The sequence below is a fragment of the Octodon degus genome, unplaced genomic scaffold, assembly GCF_000260255.1.
Source record: "Octodon degus isolate 3935 unplaced genomic scaffold, OctDeg1.0 scaffold00215, whole genome shotgun sequence".
In the NCBI taxonomy this organism is placed as follows: Eukaryota; Metazoa; Chordata; class Mammalia; order Rodentia; family Octodontidae; genus Octodon; species Octodon degus.
The window spans coordinates 1623609-1646172 of NW_004524791.1; positions in this window are offsets into that span (position 1 = coordinate 1623609).

Here is a 22564-nt window from a genome sequence, read left to right on the forward strand (position 1 = left end):
CCACCTGAAAAACAGGTCTGCAGGTGGGAAGCAGCTCTCTGCACCCTTCAGGGGACAACAGTGGCTACTGTTACTGAAGACATACCGGGCCCTTGGGGTCCACCACAGTGTCCACCAGCCCTCACAGCCCAGCCAGCAACAGGGTGCTCACACCTGCTCCACTGCTCCGTGGGTAGACAGAGCTGCCCAGACCCTGAGAGCCTTTGAGTAGCAGGCCACCACGCAGGGGCCCTGCTCAGCCACAGGGTCCCCCGAGATCTCCATCAAGGTTAGCTCCAGAAAAGTGCACAGCACGGCCACTCAAGACCCAGCCCAGCTTGCTCTGGGGCCACGTGGGCTATTTTAACTCCAGTGCCGAGTGTCTGGGTCACTTTGTGCGTGCCAGGAGGGGCAAGGCTGGCACCACAGCGCACTGTATGCCAAGCGACTTCCACACAAGGGTCTGTACGGAGATGCCCACACTGGCCTGGGGAGGTGTTGTCACTGTCCCTACTCTCCAAGTGACCGAATGGCAGTGTCGCCTGCCTAAGCCTCCAGTTGCCATGATGGGGGTCTGCCATCTGAGGGGGTAGGCACTGCGGCCCCCAGAGGGTCCTGGGTACCCCAGCCTCTACAGGGATCTGACTGCTCAAGCAATGGATGCACAGCTGGTGAGTGGGGCGAGTTCTGGCAGAGCTAGCATTGGTGCCCGCAAGCGTGTGTGTGCGTGCATGCGTGCATTCATGGGGGGGGAGTCCTAGGCTCTCTCGCAGCATGCTGATGTGCCAATGGCCCCGCACAGGCTGCCTGCTTCTATACACAATCCCTTTGCTAGGGCAGAATCCCCATGAAGGGCAAGCCCTACATGAGCCACACAGATGCCAAAATGGCACCTGCAGCCGCACACCTCCCAGGACCACCCTGAAGCCTCTCACCCCTGGCAACACCTACAGGAGTGGGTGTGCTCGTGTTCTCCCCGGTCTTCAGGTCCAGCAGGTACCAGAAGACTGGTGAGCCAATCCAAAGTCCACAGCGCCCCACACTTTTGGGGAGAGGTTCTCTTAATTTAGGGTTCCCAGAGTTCCCAGGAGCTACCTTATGTGGAAGCCTTAAAGAAATGCATTCAGAGCCACAGCCTTCTGCTAAAGCAAGTCAAGGGGCCCAGGTGGGGCCTGTGGCAGATCCTGTGAGCCACTTGTCCCTTCCTGCACCTCTGTGTTGGAAGCCGGAAGCCCACTGTGCCCTTTACCATCACCCCTCGTGGCTGAGGTGGCCAGGTGAGTTGTCCCAACCCTGAGATGGAAAGAGAATCTACTGGACACTTCTCAGGAAACTTCTGTTTTCCTAATAGGACCCAGGCACAGTAACCTTCTCCTCCTTCCCTGGAGGTGGCAGCGACAGGCCAGGTGGCCCCAGCATGACAGGCAGCACATCATGGCCAAGAATCGGAGCGTCCCAAGCCCCAGAGTCTGTGAGAGCCTTAAGCTACGTGGCAGAGGGAGCGCAAGGCTGGGCGTGGAAGCAGTACTACAAACAGGCCAGAGCTGCAGTGGGGAGGTGACCCTAGGTTCCCTGCGTGGGCCAGCGTAGGCTCAGTCTTTCAAAGCAGAAGCATGGGGCTGAAGAAAAGGCCGTGGCCCAGACGCCAGCAGGAATCTTGCTCAGACTTTCCTACCATGAGAGAAAGTCAACTGCACTGGCTGAAGTCACTTTAGGTGAGCTGTTTGTCACTTGAAGTCTATCACCCAAAAGTAAGACACTCAATGGGGGCAGGGCAAAAAGGACTAGGACGGGTTATGCACAGCTACCAGCTGTCCACAATACATGTATTCACAATGTCACTAACGTGCACTAACTGAAAAAAATCTGAAAATGAAAACATTCTCTATGAGACGAGCAAGAGCAGCTGTAGCCACCTTGAATCAGATGCCCAGAAGTGCCTCAAGGGCAAGGCGTGGATCTGGGCCACGTTAGAGCCTTTCTGGGAAAGGAAGGTGTAGTGAGACCAGAATCCTTTGAGCAAACCTTTAGGAAACTTTCTGTCTATGTGATGTCCTCAGGTTTCCAACACTCCGAGAGGAGAACTGGATTGGTGGTCAGCTTTGCAGCACACAACCACCAGCCCACAAGCGTGAGGAAAGAAAGGGAACACAGTACATGTACAACACAGTGTACACCAAACAGCCAGAAGCAGGAGATAAGAGAGTGACAAGTGACAGCCCAGGTCATGGATGCTGTTGTTTGCAGCCACGGCCGTCTTTCCCACAGACACAAGCGTGGCCATCTTTCTTAAAATCACAGAATAAATTAAGCTCAAGAGCTGAGGCACCACTGTGTATCTTGCTAGTATCTCTGAATATGGTGCTGTAAATTTCCACTGAAAGGATACAGACTGGCTGAGTGAATAAACAAGGCCCAACAAGGTGCTGCCTACAAGAAGCACAACTCATTCATCTGTAAGGAAGCTTTGAACTGAAAATTAAGGGATTCCAAAAAGATACACTATGCAAACAGAAATCAAAAGCCAGTAAGAATACCTACAAATTATATCAGATATAGTAGACTGTTAATTAAAAACTGTAAAAAAAAAAAAAAAAAAAGACAAGGAAGGTCATCGTACTATGACAAAAGATCAATTCAACAAAAAGAAACAGCTACAGTAAACATATATGCACCTGAAGCACCCAATTATATAAAGCAAAAATTATTAGACTTATAAAGGGTGAGATGGCCTCCAAGATGAGAACAGTTGGAGGCCTCAGCACCTCACTTTGTCAGCCGCCAGTCCAAAGAGATCAGCCAATGAGCATGCTAGCCCAGCTCTACTACGCACCAAATGGCCCAGCAGGCACTTGCAGAATGCTTCCTTCAAAAGCTACGGAGTATATATTCTTCTCCTCAGCACACAGGACATGCTCCAGGCCACTCCATATGCTCAGAACGAGTCTCTACAGTTTTAGAAAATAGCGTCACAGCATTTTCCTTCTCTAATTACAGTAGAACAAAACTAAAACTCACAAAAGGAAATTTAGGTCTTGTAAAATACATGGAACTTCAGAAACACACTGCTGAAAAATTAGTAAATGAAGAAATCAAAAGGAAATGTTTTAGAATTTCTTGGTACAAATGCAAACACAACATACCAAAACCTATGGGATATAGCAAAATTTGTCCTCAGAGACACAGTTATAGCAGCATATGCCTGAATTCAAACAATAGGATTATTCCAAATAACAACCCAACAGGGCAACTCAGCAAAGAAGCAAGAATAAACCAAACACAGATTCATAGAAGAAAGAAATAACAAAGATCAGAGAAGAAAGGAATGGAATGGAATTTAACAATACAAATGGTCAATAAAACAAAGAGTTGGTTTTTTAAAAAATGTATTTGATACAGGGTCTCACTACACAACTCAGACTCATAGTGACCTCCTATGTTCAGCCTCCCCAGTGCTAGGATTACAGGTGTGCGTCACCATGCCCAGTCTTGGTGGCTGGCTTGGCATGCCTGGGGACTGGGCTGATGCAGCATGTGGTGCTGGGGATTGAACCCTGGTCCCTGCACTTGCCTAAGCAGGTGCTTAGTCTACTGAGCTATCTCACTGGCCCTGAGTTGTTTGTTTGTTTTTAAAGATGAACAAAATTGACAAATTTTTAATTCTCAGACAAGTAAAATTAAAGATAAAGATGGAGACACTATAACTGGTATGGTAGAAATGCCAAAGTTCATTAGGGAGCATCAAGAACAACTAATATACCAATTGAGTAGGAAAACATACAAGAAATGGGGGAGTTTCTGGATCCCATGACCCACTGAAGCAGGATCACGAGGACACAGAATCCCTGACGGGTCAACAAAAAGCAACGAGATCAAGAGAGTGAGTGATAAAAAGTTCCCAGAAGAGAAGGCTCTAGGGCCCAACGGCATCACTGTGAATTTTACCCAAAAAGGAATAATCAACACAACTCTTCCAAAATACCGGAAGGGTAGGAATCCTCCCACACCCATTCTATGAGGGTTAATACTAAAACCAGGCAAGGCCCAAACAACAATGACCAAAAATACATGGACCAATACTATGATGAATATAGACCCAAAAAGTCTCAACAAAAGACAAGCACAGTGAGCACGCCAGCACCCGAGGTTACACACCACGGCCAGTAAAGGGTCACCTGGCTCAACGCTGCGGCTCAGGAAGCATAAGGCGTCCTGTCAAGAGAATGAAGGACAAAAATCACATGATCATCTCAACAGATGCAGTAAAAGTAGCCAATAGCATTCAGCCTTTGGCATTTTACACCTTTAAAAAATTAATATAATAGGAATATACCTCAATCCAGGAGCTGGGGAGATGGCTCAGTAGGATAAGTGCATCCCCGGCAGGCGCAAGGGCCTGAGTTCAATCCCCTGTTCCACCAAAAAAAAAAAAAAAAGGAATATACCTCAATCCAATGAAGGCTGTGTATGAAAAACTCACAACCAACATTGTTCCAGGTGGGGAAACTGAATTCATTTTCTCTAAAAGCGAAAGAAGACAAACATATCCACTTTTACCACTCTTATTCGGGGTAGTACTAGAAGCCATAAGCAGACCAATAAGGCAAGAAAAAGAAATGCAGGACACCGGAATATGAAGAGAGCAGGTGAAACCCTCCCTGGACGCAGACGGTGTGATTTTAAATATTAGAAAACCTGAAGTCCCCACCAAAAACTGTTGGGGCGGCGAGTGAACCCCGCGGGCTTCAGGGCTTAAAATCAACACACAAAAGTCAGCAGCTCACTAGCATAATTGCTGGAATCAGGGCAGCAATCTCACTCACGATTGCTACAAATAAAATACAACACCTAGAAAGTGAGTAATCCCTACAATGAAAGTTATAAAACACTGGTTTTTTTCTTTTTCTTTTTTTTATTAATTTTCTTGAGAAACAAATAGCAATGTTCAAAACAGTTTAGTAGGACATTTACAATAATTAATACATTGAATATTGGTGTCTTCATAGTAGTTATTCATGTTTGTTTCTTTTATAAGTTGAACAGGATGCAAAATAACAATAATGACAACAAAGTGAAGTTTTATGCCTACAGACTGGAAGGATGATTATTGTTAAAATGTTCATACGATCCAAAATGATCTGCAGAGTCTATACAGTTCTCATCAAAATACCAGTGCTGTTCCTCCTAGAACTAGAGCAGGCACTCCTGAAATTTACACGGAACCACAGAACACCCCAAATAGTCAAAGCTGCCAGCCGGTGCGGGGGAAGCCCAAGCCATTACGACTATTGGCTTCGAAACACAATCACGCCAAGCTGTATGGTGAGACTCTGTCTCAAAAAGACAAAAAAGAAGAAAAAAGAAAAGGCAACCAAAACAGACAAATGAGCCAAGGCAGAAACCCAGAAATAAATCCACCTATTTGTAGCCAACCAACCTTTGACAGAGTCAGCAAGAACATAGGAAAAATAGATCAGTGGTGTTGCGAAAACCAGGCATCCACCTGCAGAAGGAAGCGAATTCCTGACTTATTAAGTGGAAGACGTGAAATGATGAAAGGCCTAGGAGAACACAGCGGAAACGCACGGGGCGAGGCCAGGAAGTTCTCGGAGATGACCCCAAGCACAGTCACCCGAAGCAAAACTTGACGAACGGGCTTCGGCCACACTGAAGGCTTCCGCCCAGCGAAGGAAGCAGAGACAAGGAGGGGGGCCCCGGAGGGGGAGGACAGCAGGGGAGACACCCCAAGTGAGCCGGCCGCCAGGGGATTCGTGCACCAGGGCCATGAGCAGCACATGAAGTAAATCTGGCTTTTAAAGGGTGAAAGACCTGAACAGACATTTCCAGAAAGAGGATCTACAAATAAGTGAAAAAAATCCTCAGCATGGCTAAAGCAAATCGAAGCCACAGGAGGCATCTCCCTGCAGGCCACATGAGGAGCAGCAAAAAATCCAGACAGCAAGAGCCAGCAGGGACGCAGAATAATGGGGTGCTCATATACTGGGAGGGGGGTGAGGGCCTTACTACAAGCATTGTGGAAGGAAAATGGGGGCGGGATCCTCAAAAAGCAAACCTAAAGCTGCCGCATTACCCAGCAGCCCTCTCCCAGCACACAGCTGAGGAAAGGCAGGCGGGACGTCCTTGGACTGGGTGACCTGTGTCCATCAGAGAGGCGGGAGAGGAGCCATGCTGCAGGCAGGCACGTGGTGGAATATTACTGGGCCGTGAAGAGAGCCTAGGTCTTCCGTCAGCAGCCACACAGAGGGAATGGAAGGAAATCCCATCAATCGGTAAGTCGGGCTTGGAATGACAAATGCCTTTGCCCCTGTCCTGGCCCACGGGGAGGCTAGAGAGGTGATCTCCACATGGGGACAGAGGAGTGGCTGTCTGAGCCTGGGATGGGGGTGGGGAGAAATGCAGAGCCACACGTGGTGAGGCAGAGCCATCTGCTGAGCTGTAGTGCAGTGCATCGTAGGTAGGGTTGGTGACAGCTACCTGACATACTTCGGAATAGCCAGGCGAGTGCTCTGCCTGCACCTGACCAGGAGCGCCTACGACCAGCCCACGTCAGTCGGCGTCCTGGGCTGTCAGTGTGCACCGTTACTGTGGGACAGCTGGAAATAAGAGATACCCTAATTATATGGATTTGTTTGGCCTTTTATTCCCCTTTTTTAAAGCAAGTTGTGGTCAGGTGTCCTGCCACTTCAGGCAGGGCAGGTTGGGTCACACGGCCTGGAGTGGCGCCACCAGCTACGGTGGCCAAACCGCACCCTGGGACAGACCGCTCACCCTGCAGCGGGCTGGGGAGGCGCTGGCCATGCACCCAGGACACACCCTCCCAACCCTTTCAGCAAGTTTGGCGGTGGACGTCAGGCCTCCTGGGCTCCTTCGCAGAGGACACACAGGCTGCAATGGGAAGCCACCGTCAGTGCTGCGCCCTAGGCCCTCAGTGTGCTCCGATGCCCAGCGCTGTGGACAAAATGCCCCAGAGGAGGGTGAGACCAGGGCTGGCCAGTGGCCGGCGGCCAGGGACTGCCAGTCTCAGGGAAGACAGCCAGGGGTGGTCCCCACAGTACAGGCCAAGGACTGCAGCCAGAGTGGTCACGTGACACCCATGGGCGCCACCCTCACAGTACCCACGCCCCTGTGGGGACAGCCTCCACGGGGATCACGCCAGCACCCTTCTGCCCCCTGGTCTCCAGCAGCTGCGGGGCCTGGTGCCACCCACTCCTGTGAGGAGGAGCGAGAGTTGGGCGGGACCGAGCGCCGCCTGCAGCCCCGATGGGCAATGGGTGAGGGCCCCTCTGATGCTCAGCGACGCGGTCTCCACCTTCCTGAGCCTCCATTTGCTCCTCGCTTCAGCACAGTCACAGAGAAGCCACCTGTCTCAGGGACAGATGTGACCCAGACCACAGACCCCTCCTTTTCTCAGCTGCAAATGCGGCTAATCCTTCTTTGTTTCTAATAGCAGTGAGCGAGTATTCCAAGCGCTAAGAGCTAAACGCCTCGTCAGAAGGGCTGTGCTTCAAGAAATGTGCCTGTCGCCTTCCCAACCAGGAACATTGCCAGGTGACCTCAGCTCTGGGTCCCATCCAGGTCAGGCCCTCTGCCAGTGTCCCGCACAGCCGGGTTTCAGAGAAAACGAGACCTGACCACTAGTGTGGCATTTCCCAGGTGCCTCTGCAGGGCTTAGAAGTCACATGACTCCATTCTGGCCCTTGAGGAAGCGTGGGTGCCCAGCAGGATGTCCCTTTCCTCCTCCTTTCAGTTTCCTCTAGATGCCTACCTGAGCAGAGCCCTGCCTGGGCTCAAGACTGCCCTCTCTGAAGCCACTGGGGCCACTGCTCCAGCCATCACACCCACTCTCCTGTCATTCTCCAGCCCATACATTCACTCAGTAAATAATTGTTTAACAAAATGACAAGAAGCCATTTAAGAAGGTGTGGCCCTTAATGCTCCCAGCCCTTCACAGTCACCCTACAGTCGTGGCCCAGGAATTTCACTCAACCTTCTAGGCACCGAGCGCAGTGCGGCCACCCCTCACTGGGCTTTGCAAGGTTCTGAGAAGCAGCCTCACTTCTCCAGGGCTGCACGACGCCTGGGCTGTAGGCCGCAGAGACAGTTAGCTAGAAAGTTCAAAACTCAGGGCCCACGTGACCGAATGTCCTCGAGCTGGAGGCCGCGGAAGAGCACGCGGTGTGCCCAGCAGAGCTGGGCATTGGCAGCAGCAGGGCAAGGGTCCAGCCCCGGCCTGGCAGGGCTGAGTATCCGGGCAGGCACGGGGTCGCCCAGGGACCTGGAGGTTGGGAGAATTTTCGGATGTCCGACCTCACGCCCAGCAAGCTCCACGGAGAGGCCCAGGTAGTGCCTGGGAGGCCCGAGCATGTGGCCAGGCCCACGGCGCAGCCCCCAGGCCTTCGCTGCCCTGCAGAGCCCAAGATTTCCGGGCTCCTTCCAAGACAAGCCCAGATCTCCCTGCCGCTCGGGGCCAGGCCCCGCACTTCCGCTTCCTCAGGGTTGCCTCCTTTCTCCTCACTTCTCAGCTGAGACACCGCGCGGGCCACACTCAGCCGCTACTCGAGAGACTGACTCACAGCCCTGTGCAAACGACCCAGAACAGGGAAGAGCGCGGTCGCCCGAGTCCCAGTATCTCAGAGCCCACGCATGAGTCAGCGCCTGTCTACTTCCTGCCCTTCCACAGGAAGGAGAAGGCATCCCTCGGGGCCACATCTGTGTCCAGCGGAAGTCCTACCTGCTCCTTGACACTTGGGAGCATTAAGAATGTTTCAGCCCGGGTTGGTCAGACAGGGGTCGAGCTAATTTCTGAAAATCTCTTGCCCCCACCCAGCCTGGGCCGCACAGCAAGTCCTTGGCCTTGCTCGCTTGCAGAAACCTGAAATACTTTCAGCTAGAGGAGGAAGCGCTCGCTGCTGAGTGACCCATTAGAACTGTCACAAACGTGACTTCTGGAAATAAACAAGACTCCGGCGGGCTGGCCGGAGCCGAGGCAGAAGCCAACGCTAATCGGAGGTGTAATTAAATCATCCCTTAAGCGGAGGGCCAGTGCCACGCATGGTTTCTGCGGATTCTACTGTGGTCAGCACTGGACACGGCAGAGTCCGAGCGGCTCTCGCCAGAGCTGCTCATTCCCTCCCGCATCAAACAGCTCCTTCACCGGCCACCTCGCGAGGCGCCGGGGCAGAGAAGCTGTACTCTGTCCCTGTCTTTTACAGAGGCTCCCTCGATAGAAACTGGTTCAATAAACAATGTTTATTTTTTTATGGGGTTAATATCTTGCAAGAGAAAATAAGAACTAAGTTTCAGGAAGATGTATTTACCTTGTAACTATTGCTTGATAGCCTCCACCAGTCGGTACTTAAATGACTTTCTCCCTGAAGGGCAAAAATCTTTAAAGCAGAACAGAATTTATTTAAACAGCTGGGTTTTTGCACAACCATTTTATTAATTCATAGACTTGAATTATGAATTGTGGGCAACCAACATGCATGATTTGTAAATACAGACAGGTATAAAAGCTAGCGTGTCCTTCAGTGAAACGTGTAAAGACCGACATAAAATTAATCACTCCCAGGCGTGATTAGGCATTGCACAAGGCTACATTTACATATTAAATATCCTTAAGTACCATTTAAAACCGGAGTCGAGTGAATGACTCATCTTCTTTCCCAAGAAAAAAATGATAACATCATTCTTAGAGAAATGTTTTTGTCGCTGTTCAATTATATGTTATTTAAAACACACATCCCTCCCTTGTGTTAAATCATGCATATTACTTTTTATATTAAAAACAATAAGATAAGTTATTAAAAGCAAACAAATAAATCATGTTGTTCCAATGCAGGCGTCCCCAAGTGTCTCAAGACCCTTTTAATTTAAACTAAATGCATTGAGGAATGTGGTTGACATCCTTAAGGATTCAGTCTAGCAAGAGATGGAGGTAGAAAACTGTTAGCCTGTGAAGTGAAGCGGAAACTCTCCCTGCGGGCCGCGGGGTGCGGGCTCCCCAGCCTGGGTTGGCGCAGCCGGGCGGGCGCTGCCCGCGTCCACCTGCGGAGTGCTGGCGTCCCCGCTTCGCGGCCACACATTCTCCACCACTGCTGCTGGAGAAAACGGAGCAACTTTATTTCTTACAGCGCAGGGAGGCCACCGCGCAAAGACCAAGCTAGCTCCGGCTGCTGCGCTGGAGCCGCCGGCGTTTCCGAGCGCATCCCGGCGCCCTCCCGGCGCTCGGCACGCCCGCGCGGGCTCCGGGGACGCTCTGCTGCGTGGGGCGACCCCGCGGCGCCCGCCTTCCCCGCCCCCACCGCGGCGACTCCAGAGGTCACAGCGCCACCCACCGGGCAGCGGCCCGGAGACCCGCGCTGAGGACTCGCGCCCCGCCGAGGCGGCGCGGCGGCGGCAAGAAAACGCGCCCCCTCCGGGCGCGCGGGGCGGCAGAAGCGGACCCTCCTTGCGCATCCCGGGCCGTAGTGACTGGACGCCTGGCTCGGGGCTGTGGCTAACCCCGCTGCAAACCCTCTGGAAGAGGTGTTCTGTTTTAAGTAAGAAAACTGCCGTCGTTAGCTTTTAAGGGTTTTGTATTCGCTGGACGTTTCTGCGTGGAAGCTGGTTTCTCGGGTCGCCAGTCCGCTCGCGGCGCTCTCCCTGTGTGCTTCCCCCGGCTGGGCACGCGGGGCGGGCGGGGCGGGGTGCGCACACGCACACAGGCACACGCGCGCGCACACGCACACAGCCACACACGCACAACGCGCCCGCTCCTCGGCGCGGAGCTCTGTAATCCCTTCTGGACCCTAACAAGGTTTCCAGAACACAGAGCACCAAACTAGGATAATCTAAATATTATTCTAAATCCTTTTTTCAGACACTTAAGCAAAATAACTTTCATTTTTTGAAGTTTATATAACTTCTCTTCATGAATATAATCAAGCTCCAGTTTTACATATGCTTAATGTCGATTTCTGGATTTTCTTACACAAATAGCCAGCCTGCCTCCCTCGTCTTCCCGGGTCTGACATCGCTGCGTTTGTTTTCAGATGCACGCATCGATTATTTTCCCTTTGTAACTACAGGCAGCCTCTTCTTGTCACAAGAACGTGCCGTGTTTGCACAGCACCTCCTATGAGTTGTTGCTGTTCAGTGGGGAGACATTATTTGTGGCGGAGAGCATCCACGCCTGTCGCCTTTGCACTCCTCTCCCCAGTTTGACGTGTCCCGAAGATTTTAAAAAATAGACAACTCACATTTACAAAACGACAATTGAATTTATTATCGCAATTCATCTATTTTTAAAGTGAATCTTATTTATCTTTGTTATACATCATAAAAAGAAATCAAGTGTCCTCAGAGCCTGAAGCCTGGATTGCTATTGTGTGACCATCTCAAATTGCTTCATTGTGTGTGTGTGTGTGTGTGTGTGTGTGTGTGGAACTATTTACATTTGTAACTTGATTTCTCAATAGAGTTTGAAAGATCTGGACATTATAAAGGCAAACTCATTTTCTGCTGGAATGAAAGGAGAAAATGAAAATTTTAAAATTCACTTTATTAGGTAAATTCAGTAGGGACCAATCGCTAGCCCTGAAATAAGCCAGGCTGCCCTGTTTACTTTCTCCATCTTCTGCAGCCTTAAAATGAACACTGCAATCCCCCTTCCTATCGGGTGTTTGTATAGAAACCCTAGAGCCTCCTTTCCCCGAACGCTGCTGAGGCTGAGACCGCGGCCTGCGTGAGCACGGAGCCCCCAGAAGGCCCGCCTGAGTCCGAGACGGCCCGCTGCAGGGCCCGGGCACTCACAGTTCTGCGTCCGCGGCGTCTCCTGCTCCTGCCTCCGCAGGGAACGTGGCTCTTCTGTGCAGAACCAGCCCAGATAACCAGGAAGCTGGCCGGGTCACTGACCAAGCGCTCAACAGCACAACAGCAACAGTGAAACAAATTCAGGGCTTTCCGTAACGGAAAAGAAAGCGGGCTGGGACCCGAGCGGCGCATAGCCGGCTTCCCCGACTTCGACCTGCGCAGCCCAGGTTGCTCTGGCGGCAGCCCGCGCCTCCGCCTTGCTCGAGCGTGAGGGCTCGGTGACTGCCGGCACTGGGTTAGGCTGATCGCAGACCCCAAAATTCACTGTGTATAACGGCCTGCCTGCCTGCCTGCCTGCCTGCCACAGATCTGAACTAAGTTTCCCTGCGAAAACTCGCTTCAGAACTCAGCGACCCCCACCCCATGAGGCCTTCAGTGACAGGAAATGTTAACCATTTTAAGCGCTTCTTATTTGCATTTGCTCTGCCGCGAGGGAGTCGGGAAGAAATGTGCTCCCGAAATTAAGATCGATGGTGTGAGTGTGGGTGAGGTGTCCCTGTGTGAGGGTGGCCTCTAAGTCCTGAGGGAGCCCTGGGACCAGAAGGACTCGGCTCTGAGTTCCCACAGATGGAAAAAAGGAAAAGAAAACAGAGCCTGCCAGTTGACCGAAAGCTCCATTTCAAATTCTCGCCCAGCAGTCACTTCTCTGCTGGGTCATCTTAAGGAAGATGCTGCCCCGCAGGGCTCACGATGTGGAGGAAAAAAGAACAAGATTCCCCCCCAAATTAACTACACACTGTTTTTCAAAACTGTACCTCAAATGTTTTGAAGTCCTCTCTCTGATCAGAAGCTGCAGAGAACTGCCTTTTTCTTGGTGCTGTTATCCTCCACATGGACCAACACCAGTGAGTTTAAACAAACAGAACGAAGGCTTCCTGCAGTCTGAGTAGCTTGGGGTGAGCTGGACCCCGCGGTGGGGGTGACAGCGGTTGGGGGGATTAGCTAGAGAGGGGAGAAAAGCTCCAGGGTTGCAGGGAAGTTAAGACAGTAATCAGCCGGAGCTGACAATTGCGGAAAGCCTGCGGGTGCAGCCTCAGCAGTGAAATTCTTCTGCCCGCAGCAATAAGTGGCCTACTTCATTCAAGAGTGTCAAGAAGAGAAAGTAAAACAAAAGTCCCCTTCCAAGTAAATTTGCAGATGATAATCTGAGGTTTGCCAGGGTGTCCCGGAAGGGGGCCCTCAGGCGAGGATGGAGACTGCAAGAACTTCCATCCAGAACCCGAAGGTCCGGGCCGCAGGGGGCTAGACTGGGTGAGGCCCTCAGGGTGCGGGGCAGGCTGGCCCTCCAACCCTCTGTGTGGCTCCATACCTCTGACACAGGCCACGAAGGACATCCGGGGTGACAAAGCCAGCTGGCGTTCTCTGTGCCCTTGCAGCCAGCTACAGGGATCTGTGAGACAAAGGTGACACCAGCCAGACAGTGGGTCAGAAGACACCCCGCCCCAGGCCTGGTGGCACCAGCTGGCTGAAGCAGGAGGACACAAGTTGCAGCCCAGCCTAGATCAGAAAAAAGAGGACACACGGACTGCTGGAGCCCCATAGCCCATCGCCACAGTGGCTTTTTATTTGAAGGAAAAGGACAGTGTCGCCAGGCCATGCGTGGGCCATCCCCTGAGCCCAGAGACCATTCTAGGGACTGCAGGAGAGACAGCCTTGCTTCTCCCGTCGGCCGCCTCAGCCCTTCACCTCCTGCTGCTCCCGCAGGCTCCCTGAGCCCAGCTAATCGTTTGGGCAGGGCTGCTACCTGTGGCCAAGGCCAGGTGGATAACGACACATGGAAGGCGCAGCCTGCTGGCACTGGGGACCTTCCCACTCCCTTTCCTGTAGCTGGAGGAGGCTGGGAAGCTCCCTAGCTGCCTGGGGAGTAATTTATCAGCGATCACCCATTACCTACAAGAGGGCAGTTCACGAAAGGCCAGGCCAGGGAAGAGATACCAGGACACGCATGGTAAGCAAGACCCAGCCATGGGAGGAATTCAAGAGGCCTCTGGCCGGGAGAGCCCCACAATCCGGCCCCCAGCCCACCCCCACAGCCTCCTGCAGCTGCAGCTACAGCTCCCTGACCCGGCGCTGTGCATGTCCTGGATCCAAGGACCTGGTTTTCAACTATGCCAGGGCAGACGCAGCCCTGGGCCTGGCATGAGCGGACCCAGCAGCTGGTGGAGGGAGAGCCTCTGTGGGCCAGCAGGACACAGGGAGGGGGCAGAGCCAGCACTGCCCAGAGGCAGCTGACAGCGCCTCTTCCCTGTTGCCGATCCCTCTGAAGTCCCAAAAGATAAACCAGAAGCAGCATGGCTGTATGTGCAAAAGGAATTTAGAGCCTGCACACTCACGGAGGGCGCGCATGCACACACATGCACGCATGTTTCATGTTAAATGTATTTACGTTAACACCAGGCCACATCTTGGGGGCTAAAGGGCGGCTTCTCAGGCTTTTGTCCCCTCCTCCCCACTATGCCTCCTGAATGTGAACCAGGACTTTCCATCACCCTGGCCAAGCCCAATGTGGCAGAGGGGACTTATGTCCCGCCACCGCCCAGGGACCAGGCTTCAGGGTGGCAGGGGCTGGGCCTGCTGTGGGAGCCTCCACCAAGTGGAGCCTTCTATAAATCCTGGAAGGTGACAGCAAAGCTGGCAGGAGGAGCGGGAAGCACACCCAGTAGCCAGTGCAGCACGGCTGCACCTTTTGGAGGCTGCCGCTGCCAGGGGTGGGCCGGTCCCAGGGTCTCTCAGGCGCCTGGTGGATTGGGCTCAGAGCCGATTGCTCTCTGGGGCAGTTGGACACTCGAGAGCAGGGTTTTATCAACCTAATAAAGCAAAGCGGAGACATCAGGAAAAATCTAGCCAGAGGAATTGACACAGGCCAACGTGCCAAGTCCGTGGACTCTAGACTGGGACCCCAGTGCATCCGCGCACAGGCCTGGGCCCAGCCGCAGGCCAGCAGCAGCCTCTGAGGAAAGCTCTCACGGCATCCTCGCTGCTGTCACTTCCTAGGGACGCTGTGAATCAAAGCTGAGCACCCAGCCGAGGCCTGTGAGAAAGAGCCCTGGGAGCCAGCAGGAGGCGAGGGTAAATGGGGTCCTGTCCCCACGGGGACAGGAAAGGGAACACGTCACACCGGACACCTCCTACACTCCTGCCTCCAGGAGTGAGAGAGAATGAAACAAAGAGCACACACATCAGGAGCAGCGGACCCGGCAAGGCGGCCTCCACACTCAACACCCATGGGACCTCCTTCCAGCCAGCTGAGCCTGCCTGCGAGCATCTGTCTACTTCACAACGGAGGCGTGCACGCCAATCAGCGGCCTTGCAGGGCAGCCCTGCAGCCCCCAGCTCCTTTATCCAGGCCCCAGGCAGCCAGGGAATGGTTTGTGATCCCTGCAGCCCCGGAGCAAAGGCTTCCTGGGCTGTAGTCGCAGGCAGCTGCAGGGGCACGAGGGCCACCCTGGCACCCACACCAGGCCTTCTCATCCCTGCAGTGGGCCTGTGGGGACAATCAGCAGCACCACTCCACTGCCACCACCCCTGCCTCCTCACTCCCTCATCAGGGGGACAGTCCAGCCCCCCTCCAAGGCCACCCTGTCACCTGTCCCAAGGCGGCTCTTTCAGAGTAAGAACCCCCACGCCTTGCGCACACCCAGACTCCACTGCGGCTCGTGAGCGCCCCTTGCTGAGCGGGCTCCACCTGGTCCAAGCGCCTCTGAGGACCACTGCTGCCCGCCCTCCCCGGGTTGGGGGTGACCAGCAGATCCCGCTTGCGTGGGCCTTGGCTATGCACTCCTGTGCCCCTTTGCCATTGCTCGGGGAGTCCTCAGAGCAGTGAGAGCAGTCTCCGGGCACCGCAACCTCCAGACGCGGTGCCGTGCAGCCCGCGGCCCCAGGAAGGCCCACGCGGACCCCAAGCGAGCCCGAGCTGGGACGCAGACTCTGGTTCATAGCGCAGAACCACGTTGGCTCAGGGGTGGGGACAAGCACCCCACACTCACCAGAGACGCTCGCAGGGCCAGGCCTGTGTAGAGTGGACACAGCTCTGCTTCTCCTCAGGGCTTCTGTAAATCAAAAACTGCTCTAAAACTGAGTTTCCTAATAAAAAGTTCCTCTGTGGAGTGCTACAAGCTTTTCCTCTGCGTGTTTTCTCCCCGGCTGGTATTTCCTGGGAAAGGACTTGTAGAAAGCAGAAAATCCAAATCCAAACAGGCCGGACTTGCGATGCATGGCTGTTTCTGTCCACGGCCACTTGGCAGGCCCTGGCCTGGGCACAGTCTCACGGCCCTGCGGCACAGCAGAGGGTGTCTGATGCACTTGCTGAGGCCGCAGCAATAAAAGCTGCAGGGCTCAAGCAGCCTTCGCACTGGCTGTCATGCTGATGTCCCGGGGTACTGAGAGCAGTCCCACAATGACTCTGTGGTGGGAAATTGCTTTCTGTTCTCTGTGGCTCACGTGGCCAACCAGCCCATGACCACGATTACAGGACCACGCTCCCACCCTCTGTGAGACAGTTAGATACAGACAGAAGACAGAAACAGAGTTAGGTACAGGTAGGGGCAGTGGTTTGCTCTGTGTAGTGAGGCGGCCCCACCAGGTGACAGGGGGACAGCTCAGATCCATCCCAGGCCCCAGGGACACACACTGTGTCTCAGCAAGTGGGAGACCCTGCAGATGGGCTGCTAGCCCCTGTTCCAGCCAACACCACGGGATCTGGGGATCCCAGGACCGACAGGGCAGGAGCAAGAAGCTCCCAGCCCTGGATCAGACCCTTGAGGCCACTACCTCCTCTGCACAGAGCCTCAGATTCGCTGGGCCTGGGTGGAACTGCATGGCTCATTAGGCCAGTGCTCAGAGGTGTGGCCAGTGTTCAGAGCCTGCTCCCAGGCTGGGAGTGGGTGCCGCAGCGCAGGATGAGATCCAGGCCAACTCCAGGAGGCAGGCTGAGCCCGGGCCAGGGAGCCCTCCTGATGCCCCACTTCATGACTGCCACCCGGATGGAGCCGCAGCCCTGCCTACAGCGCCCCTGGCTGATGGAAGCCTTGAAAAAGGCACTTAGCTAGCTGGTGCCACCACCCAGGGGCCACAGCCACTGACCCCGCCCTCCAGACACTGCCCTAGAAGGGCCCCAACAGAACCCTACACTCAGATCCCCAAGCAAAGGTGAGGCAGACAAGCCCATAGCGACTGAGCTGAGGTTTAAATCCACCCCTACCCCACACACACACACCAGTAACAGGCTGCCTCTTGCTAGGCTGCCAGTGAAAACCAGGGTGTGGCAGGACTCCGTGGGAGGCAGTACTAGCGAGCGGTCCACGTCACTGCAGCAGGTGCTGGCTCTTGTTGCTTCTCCGTCAGGGTCCTGGGCTCTCCATGACAACCTGCTCCCCACGTCCTCCCTGCACCTTCTCAGCATGAGCTCCTGCCAGCCCAGGTCAGCCAGTCACCCTGGAGCATCACCACTGGGGCTAGCTCCTTGTGCTTCCTGTGCCTGCAAGGCTAGCCAGCCTAGACTCCCCCAGAGGAGCGAGTGTTCACTGCCTCCCCCACGCCTGAGGGGAGCAGGGGCCTTGGCGCACAGCAGGCCCGGGGAGGCCGCACCACTAGAACCTGCCTGCACGACGGGAAGCGGCAGCTTCTGGGCTGGGAAACCTTGTCGGACCACGAAGCCACAAATTCCATTTTCAGACTATTGGGGAAAGAAGTTGCTAGTTCTGGAGATTAAACACAGGACACAGGTCTCGAAGTTCACGAGTGAGTGTGGTGGCACGCACCCATGGTCCCAGCCCTCAGGAGGCTGAGGCCGAGGATGGCCTCACGTTCAGGCCAGCCTGGGCTCCAAAATGAGACCGTCTCTCCACCCTCGCCCTCCCAAACGGAAGTTTATATAGAACCAGGAAGACTGCAAAGTCTTAATAAGGAGAAGCAGGGAGGTAAACAGAAGTCAGAAAGTACACTTCAGCCTGCTCACACCTGACGCAGCCACGTCACCGAGTCCACGCAATGTTTACAGCTCTTGTGCAGAGTCCAGGACTGCAAGAACTCGCTAACATGGAAGCGCTTACTTCAGAACGAGGAAGGCCCTGCAAAAATAAAGCAAAGGGAAAGTGCAAGCAAAGACTGCCGTACCCGCACACGGCTCAGAGAGTCTCACTGGCAAAAAGTCAAAGAGCAAAATGAAAATACAAATAAATGGCTGGGAAAAGTATCTGCGACACAGGTGCCAAATCAAACACTGTCCTTAATATGTGAGGAATGCTGCAGAGCTGAGGAAAGCGTGCAGCGGGCACGAGGGGAGACACACAGGCCCAGGAAACCGCTCCGGCACCGGCCCCCCCGCCAAGGGGTAGAACTCAAATAGAGATCAGATTTTCCAGTCAGCTGACAAGAAAGGGGCTTTGAAAGGCTACTTCAGAAAGAAAGAGAGAGAGAGAGAGAGAGAGAGAGAGAGAGAGAGAGAGAGAGAGAGAGAGAGAAAAGCAAAGCTAAGCTATTCCGTGTTAGCAAAGGCATGCGCCACTCACCAGCCTTTCTGGGGAGCAGGCAGTGCGCTTCCCAGGCTCTACAAGTGAAATATCACACACTGACCTTTCTAAGCTGTCCCGCGGGCACTAAGAAGTATTGTCTCTCGTGAGCAATTTCCCTAACCATAAAAACGGAAGCAACGTAAATGGAGGAGTTACGTGATGAGATTGGAATAAGTCACCATTAAAAATCACCTCATTTGAAGACCATTTAAAAATCAACAAATAATCATGATCTAGGCAAAAAAAAAAAAGTTATGAAAGAAGGCATAGGACAAACTCCTGAGTTTGTAAACTACATAGAAACAAAATAGTATGGAGGTCAAAACAGACAGTGGTGGGAGCCTGGGAACCCGCCTCACCCTGCCTCGTGCAGCTCCACCTATGTGTGCTTTCCAAGGGCTCTAGAGCGATTGCATACTGATTTTATACTGTGAACCTGTAATTTAAAATATGTACACCATTTGGCTTAGTAATTCTACTGGAAATGTATGCACATGAGTAACTGAAAATTCATACATTTATTAAAGTATCAAAATAGGGTCCAGAGAGATGGCTCAGTGGTCTAAGCACCTGCCTAGGCAAGTGCAAGGACCCGGGTTCAATCCCCAGTACCATATGCTGCCCCGGCACTGCCCCGGGCATGCTGAGCTGGTCACTGAGCCCAGGCATGGTGGCATGCTCCTATAATCCTAGTGCTGGGGAGTCTGAAAGCAGGAGGATCACTGAGTCTGAGCTGCGTAGTGAGACCCTGTAACAAATACATAAAATAAATAAAGTATCAATATATTACAAATAGTATTTATAAATTCTATTAACAGTTACTAATCAATATTAACCAGAATTGTATTAATAAATATTCACCAGTAAGCAACTCTGGGAATTAATGTACAGAAGTAATAATAAACTTTTATTTAAATTATATCAAATACACTACATATATTTGTAAATATGATTAGCCAATATGAAAGATTTGTGCATAAAATGCATCCATTTTATTAATACCTATAATAAAAATTCAAAGCAGTCCCGGCAGAAGTGACCATGTAACTGTCTCTTTTTGATGTTTTTTGCTGTTTGCTTTTTTGAGACAGGGTCTCACTACGCAGCGAACGCTCCTCATGCCTCAGCCTCCAGAGCGCAGACGGAAATGCTCGCTGGGAAGCTCGGCGCAGGAGGCCCGGGGCACGCGCCTGCACAGGCTGGGAGACTCCTGCAGCCTTCGCTGTGCGGTGATCCGGTTGCCGATAACCCTTTCAATCCATAATGTTTAATGTTTCAACTGCTTCAAAAATAAACAGAGGAAATTTGGAGATGAGGAACTATAAACCAGAGGAAGGGGAAATACCTTTCCTCCGGGGCTACGATGCCGCCCACGCCCGCTGCCTGGGCGTGCCGAGGCCCCGGGTGGCTCCACCCACAGGACACCTCCTGCCCGGCTCCAGGTCGAGGTCCGCCGCCAGGCTCTGGACCCAAGGCCCTGGGATGCGACACACAGCTGTTCCCGCCCCAGAAGGGAAGCGTGGCCTGCTAGTGCCTTGGACCCTCACGAAACTGTTAAGAAGACACAGGCCACCCAGGCCGCGTGACACAGGAGACCTTGCCACCGTGGGGAGGGGCCTTTGGGGTCTGCCCCGGCGCTGGCTGCAAGCTCATCCAAACTAAGCAGCAGAAGTAACCCGGGGTCGCCCGCGTCACTCGACAGTGGTCCACAGAACCACACGGTTAGAACTACAGGACACAATGGAGTAACTACAAATAAAGTCCAAAAGCAAAACAAAGCAAAAAAAGTACTGACCCGGCGTGCCGTGCCGGCCCACGGCGATGGAGACTGGGCGTGGTGGCGCGCCTGTAATCCCCGCAATTGGGAGGCTGAAAACAGGAGGATCACGAGTCCGACCTATGCAGTGAGACCCTGCAGATTCTGTCCTAAATACAGAAACAGAAAAACTATTGAAAGAGAGTTCACAAATGGAAAACTCGGAGCCCCCAAGGAGACCACTCGCCCTAGACAGACTCGAACCCCAGTCCCTGCGGGGCAGGGTCTCTGCGGTCTCAGCCCCGCTGCGTGGCCCCCGAGAATGGCCAGGCCGCCCCGCGATATGCGCACCGCGTACGGGCGCCCACGATTCCCCAGTCGCGCAGGCCATCCATCGGGTGTCGAGGGCTTCACCTCCATGGAGAATGTAGCAGATGTGGCTCGGAGCCATCGCTACGCCTAATCAGTGGTCGCCACGAGCCTAGCTGCTCATCAGCGAGGCTTCCAGAAGGTGATTGGATTTGGGGCTTAACGCTGGCTTGCTGTTAGAAAGCTGGCCTGGGTGACGAAGCCCGCCTCTGGGCCTAGCCGAGAGGGTCTCCTGCCCAGCTCCCCGCTCCTCTCTATTTCCTATCCACCATGTCCACCATGCCTAAGCAGCTTCCTCTGCCAGGTCCCTCCACCATGCTGGCCTGCCTTGCAGCGAGCTGACCACAGACTGAACCCTCCACAACTTGTAAGTCCAAAGCAGCCTTTTCTCCTTTAAATTACAGGCATCAGACATTTCATCCTAGCAATGAAACAGTACTCAAGACACAAGGCTAGCTGTTTGCATAAGTCGGATACACCCTTGTCACGTGGCAGAGTCAAATTTCAATGTTCATCTCAAATTTCAAAAATCATGACAGATGCCCAGGGAGCTGGCAACAGCCACAGCTGCAGGTACAGCAGTGCCTACCTCAGTCTCGACCCGGCCTGTCCACCTGGATCACCCGAATGCATACTGTGTCAGGAAGAAACAGCGGCTTCCCTTCGACTGGCCTTGGCACTGGCCCCCTTCTCAGCTGTGCATGGAAGATCCTGGTGGCTGAACTGGGGTTCCTGTCCCTGCCTGCTGACACCCAGCCGCTGTCTATCTGTGTTCTCACACCTTACTGCACTGAGCAGGTGCTCTGGCCTCCCCCGGCTCTTCCTACAAGGCCCTTTCTTCTGCCTCCAAATCTCAGCATCCATAGGGACCTCCTGCTCCCGCCCAAGAAGGAAAGGGGCCCAAGGGTCAACAGATGGCAGAAGGCAGTCCTCTTCCCAGCCAGGACAGGCACAGTGCGGCCACTCTGGCAGTCACCCCATCGGCGTCCAGCATCCAGTGGACCCTCATGGTGAGCCTGAGGAGCAGCAGCATGCTGCGAACTAGACCCCGGTCTAGACTTGCATCACCCGCCGCAGGCCAAAGGCAACAGGCTGCTTGTAAGGACCCGGGCCGGTGTGGCCTGGTGAGACTTCCAGCACACGGGACCCCGTCACACCTGTTCCCCACTACACCTGGAATGCTACCTAACACCCGGCCTATCTGCGCTTGGCCTGAGCACAGCCTTTGTCCTGCTTACCTGCAGGAGGACAGAGACCTACAGACGCACTCTGCGCACCAAGGCACATGTTTGTGCAGGTCCTAAGTTGCACGCAGCCTGTCACTGGCTTGTGGAAACACACATCAGCCTGTTCTTTCGTGTCAGTGTGCATCGCCGGAGCCTCCCACTGATGAGCAGCAGCGGGCCACCCTGCCCTCAGGTAACGCTGTCCCGTGGGGACGCAGGTGTCACAGAGCATCACAGGAGAGGAGCAGCAAGGTGGCAATGCATACGTGTCTTTCCTCCTGCCGCTGAACATGGTGGGGGCCACCCACAAAAGCTGTGGGGTCTGCCCTTGGGGCCTCGCGATGTCTGGTTGGGTATAGTGACATCAGGTCACTAGCCACACTTAGGCAACAGCTGATTGGGATGCTGGGAGTAGAAACCAAGTTGTCACAGGCTGAAGAGTCCACTGCATGCGCAGGCAGACCCCCAAGATTTAGCAGGGGCAGGGGGCGGGTGCGAGCAGAAGGGCGAAAATCAGTAGCGTGTGTGCATCTCTATAAAACTCTATTGTGACCTCGGCAGGATTCGCAATTACGTCTTCCTCTGCTCATGGCGTGCCCTGCAGCAACACCACACAGGTCCATGCAGAGCCCAGAAGTCCTACACCAGGCCCGCACTCCCCGTCATAGTCCTTGCTCTTCTTGTCTTGTACATGCCATGAACACACAGCAGGGAGTCACTCTCTTTCCCTGAGGCTGTCATTTTCAGAGCAAGAAAATGTTAGAAATAAACTTCACAGTTATCTACACTTTTTACCATATTCAGTCCTCTTCGGTTCTTTACATAAACCCAAGATCCCGGTTGGCTTC